A 5,230-nucleotide genomic window follows, 5' to 3' on the forward strand; every position below is an offset into this window, starting at 1 on the left:
GGATCACTTGAGCCCAGGAGTTCAAGGCTGCAGTGAGCTATGATCTTGCCACTCCAGCCTAGGGTAATAAAGCAAACACTGTCTCAAAAACAAAAAAATGTTTTATAATAGTTAATTATAATAAATGTTTTATAATTTTGTAATGTTTATAGCATCTTTATTCATGATTGCCAAAACTTGAACCAACCAAAATGTCCTTGAGTAGGTGAATGAATAAACAAACCGTACATGCAGATAATGGAATATTATTCAGTACCAAAAAGAAATGATATCAAGTCATGAAAAGACATGGAGGAACCGTAAATGCGTATTGCTATGTGAAAGCCAATCTGAATAGGCTATAGGCTACATTTGAAGTATATGACAATCTAGACAAGGGAAACCTATGGAGACAGTAAAAAGATCTATGGTTTCCAGGGCATGGGAGGATGGAGGGATGAATAGGTAGAACACAAGGGATTTTTTTTTTCTTTTTTTTACAAAACTTGTAAAATATATTTTTAGTTGTCCGGTTAATTTCTTTCTACTTTTTAGTAGAGATGGTGTCTCACTCTGCTCAGGCTGATCTCGAACTCCTGACCCTGAGCGATCCACCCACCTTGGCCTCCCAGATTGCTAGGATTACAGGCGTGAGCCACTGCACCCGGCCAACTTTTGTGAATTTCTGCCCTGCATTTTGGCAAATAGTGGGAAGGCAGAGTTTTTCTTGTTTCTTTTCAATTGACTTCAGCTTAAAATAATATTTACCCTGAGGTGGCATATTCTGGTTTCTCCATTGTGTTCAACCCAGTTTGTTTCTTCTTCTCCGTCATCATTAATGCTTTCATTATCTTCTTATTTCTAGAAGGCAGGTAGAAAAGAATTGTGAAAAAATGCCACAGTAAGATAAACCATTCCATACCAACCCCTTAAAAATGATCAATAAAATAAAGAATCTACTTCTGAAGTTCCTGAGTAATTTGCCCCCAAACTTAGGGACTGTGCACACAAAGGCTTTACGTAGCAAACAAAGGAACAGGACTGCCCACTTATACCCAGGGCTCCTATTCTGTATACAGGAATGGGTCTCATCTCTTTCCCCCTTATACTCTCCATTCCCTTCTTCTCTTCCCTTCTCATAACTCCTCCCCATTCACACATGCTTATGGTTTTCCCATTAAAAAATAAAGAAAGGAGGAAGGAAAAGAAAAAGGAAGGAAGAAGAGAGGGAGGGAAGGAGGGAGGAAAAGAGAAAGAAAAGAAAGGAACCTCCCTTGAGGTTACTGTCTGAACTAGCTGCCACCTCCTCCTTCTAGGCTTTATCAACATGTCCTGCTCCTAGTTCTGCACATGCTCTACTCTAACTCACTGCAATCACATTTTAGCTTCTATTGACCCCCTCAATGTACTCTCAAAAAGGCCACCATGGCTGGGTGCAGTGGCTCACGTCTGTAATCCCAACACTTTAGGAAGCCAAGGTGGGATGATCACTTGAGACCAGAAGTTCAAGACCAGCCTGGGTGACGGAGTGAGACCTGGTCTCTACCAAAAAAAAAAAAAAAAAAAAGTCTAGTCCCAGCCCCACTGCATTCATCCTCACCTCACTGCCAACCACTTTTTCCTTCTAAGACTCTCTGCTCATCTCCAAACCTCTAATTGTGCTGTTTCTCTCCTCATTGTCCACCTCCCATCAATATGCGGATTCTCTTTAGGGTTCTTTCCTAACTCCTTTCTTAGAAGCTCCTACCAAAAATGTATGTGCTAATGACTCCCGAATGTATTTACCTCTAACCCATACTTCTCTCAGAACTCTAGAACATGTCGCAAGTTTCAGATTTTCTTCTTCACTGAACTGGACCTCTACCTTTCCTCCATCTTCTAAGACAGCATCTTGTTCCTTTTACTCCTACATCCCTTCAATTTGTCTCATTCCTCTTTCAATTCTTTTTTCTTCCCTGACCTTTGACATTGACTTCTTCAAATTATTTGTCAGAGTAATAGATTATATCTTTCTTAATTATAGTAATCGCTTACTTACTGTCCTACCTAGTCTCTGTTGCAAGATTGTAGCCCACTTTCTAAAAAAAAGAAAAAAAAACCCCAAAACCAAAAACCCTTTAACTTCTGTCCACACCCCTCTCACATCACTTCCACCCAATTCCATGACCAAAAGCTGAATTTTGTACTTATGGATGGACATTAGGAGTTATACAATCTATATAAAATCTAAAGCAGTGTTTATGTGTGTCCCAACATATATTTTCCTGCGGGGTATATAGTTATCACTACATTCTCAAAGGAGTTTGTGTCTCAAAAGTGACGGAGAAGGCCGGGCACGGTGGCTCACGCCTGTAATCCTAGCACTCTGGGAGGCCGAGGCGGGTGGATCGCTCGAGGTCAGGAGTTCAAGACCAGCCTGAGCAAGAGTGAGACCCCATCTCTACTAAACAAATAGAAAGAAATTATCAGGACACCTAAAAATATATAGAAAAAATTAGCCGAGGATGGTGGCGCATGCCTGTGGTCCCAGCTACTCGGGAGGCTGAGGCAGTAGGATTGCTTAAGCCCAGGAGTTTGAGGTTGCTGTGAGCTAGGCTGACGCCATGGCACTCACTCTAGCCTGGACAACAAAGCAAGACTCTGTTTCAAAAAAAAAAAAAAAAAGTGACGGAGAAATAGCAACCTATAGAATAATATATGAGGCCTTTAATACAGACATAAATGTCAATATAAGCTTCAATCATACTGACCTATTGGCAGTTTCTAAGTATGTCATATTCTTTTACTCCCATGTGTTTGTACTGGCTATTCCCACAACTGGTAAGCTTGTCCTCAGTACATGTAATTTCCACAAGAAGTTTCCCTAAGCTACTCCAATACGGGTACTTGCCATATATTTTCATAGCTTCTCTTACTCATTTTTATTTGAGTATGCTACACGGATTTTGTCTAAATTTTGTATCCCCAGCTGAGTATCTGCCATTTAGTAAGAATTCCCACTTGAGGCCGGACATGCATGGTGGCCAGGCCTGTAGTCCCAGATCCTTGATAGGCTGAGGCAGAAAGATTGCTTGAGTCCAGGAGTTTGTGGCTGCAGTGAGCTATGATGATTGCCCCGCTGCATTCTAGCCTGGGCAACAGAGCAAGACTCTGTCTCTAAAATAATTTAAAAAATTAAAAAATTCTAATACTTGTTTGTTTTTTCCTTTCTTTAGAACAGGTCCCCTACAATTGAGGCAGAAATCAGATTCTGACTCATCAGGTACTTTGTTAAGGCTGCTAAGAACTAGCCACATTCATCTGAGTTTTACTCCACTAAGTTCTTTTTGCTTCCTATTTTCGCCTGATCTATATGGCAAATTAACAAAACGGCATGTTTGCCCTCTGCCTTGTCCTATTAAATTATTCAGAAATCCATCTATATATCTACTTTTCTGTGTGCCATGCTTAGAAAGGTACTTAAGGGTCACCTCTTCGCACAGTCAGGGCATAACATATTATCTTCCATGCCTGGAGATGGGAAGTGGCAGGCTGGTAACAGGAAGAGAGAAATCATCCTCCTGGGCGTGGAAGGCACCCAGGCCTGACCCGCATGAAACTGCAGGCGAACCCAACCCTTTGTGTCCGCCGGGAGAGCTTCCCCATGGACCACACACCACCTGACGCCTGGGGAAAGAAAGAGAAGCAAACATAAACAGCAGCAATCAAGACAGCCCTCCCACACCACCTCTCATCAAGTCACTCTGGATTTCATTCTCCTATATTCTACTTGCAAACCAACTGAATGAAATGCATGAAAATGTAGGCCAAAAGACACTATAAATCTAACTTCACAAATTATATAGCATGAGGCATATTAATAGTTACCTATTTTGGAACGCTTGCTTTGTGTCCAGGATTTTGCTAAATGGCTTACATGTCCTAATACATTTATTCTTAAGTACATTAAATAATTACCTTCTATTTGCTTTTCTTATTTATAGGTGAGATTGCTGAAGTTTATGGTGTGAAGTACAATAACTTTCCCAGAGGCAAGACATGGATCCACGTATTCCAACTCACAGCCCACTTACCTGACCACTACATTGTACTGCCTCAACCACAGAAAACGGGTAAAGAATCTGTTTAAAAGTGTAAAGAACGAGGAACCGAAGTAGAGGCAAAAGGAAAGGGAGGGAGGCCAAACCACTCCCCCCCCCAAAAGAAGTGTAAAGGATAATCTAGTTAGGGAGATGGGTTATTTTCAAGAAAATGACATAAGTGGTCAAGATTCCAAATGTCTGAAATAGAGAGAAAGGCGCAGTCATGGTGGGCTTTTAACTATCTGTGAATAAGCGGTGTAGTATCTCCCCAGTTAGACTGTAAACAAAAGTATCGAATATGTGCGTGTTTAGTACAATATACTCAGCAGCTAGACATACTCCTGGACTACAGTAGATGCTTAATAATTGCTGAATGAAGAACATAAAACAATGAATAATTGTGGGATGATATCAGCCCATAGGCATATTAATGAAAATTACAATGAAGTGTCATCTTCGGGGGAGTCAGGCCCCCCCCCCGACACACAGCTTTACGGCCGGACGATGTCTTTGCACAGATTATTAACAGGAGCCTACTCCTCCTCACAGAAAGGATTGCAGCTCGGAGAGCTAAGGATAGGCCAATTTCAGCTCTAGAGCTTCCTTTTGGTCGTGTTCCTTACATGACGCATAATGCACCCTACTACATAAGTCAGCCCTGAGTGAAAGAGGATCTAGAACACTCCTGGAAATGGGGGGCAGAGAAGAAAAGGATTCAAGCCAAAAGGAAGGAGGGTGACTTTGTGCTGGCCTGAGATAGGGTCTGCTGGAGATGAAAGCAAAAATAGCAAGGGAGGAGTAGGAGTTGAAGAAAGGTGGAGTTAGGTTACCCTCAAGATTTCTTAGAGGACAGAGGCCCTAAACCTTCTAATCATTAGTTTGTTTTCAATGTGTTAAGTTCTGTGTCTCATACAAGTCTCACAACCATTCTAAGAAACAGGTAGTTATTAATATAGTTTTGATTTCATAGACGAGGATACCAGCACTTGGGCTGAGTAACTTGTCAACGTCACGTATCTAGGAAATGGTAAAGCAAAAACTTGAAAAAAATAAAAAACCAAAACAACAACAAGTAAATAAATAATAAAAAGAAGACTTTGAACCAACACTTTCCTTTTCTTCTCTGTTACGAATGCCTTAAGGAAGGGAAAAAGAAAAGGGGAAGACAT

This window comes from Eulemur rufifrons, chromosome 7, assembly GCF_041146395.1.
Source record: "Eulemur rufifrons isolate Redbay chromosome 7, OSU_ERuf_1, whole genome shotgun sequence".
In the NCBI taxonomy this organism is placed as follows: domain Eukaryota; kingdom Metazoa; phylum Chordata; class Mammalia; order Primates; family Lemuridae; genus Eulemur; species Eulemur rufifrons.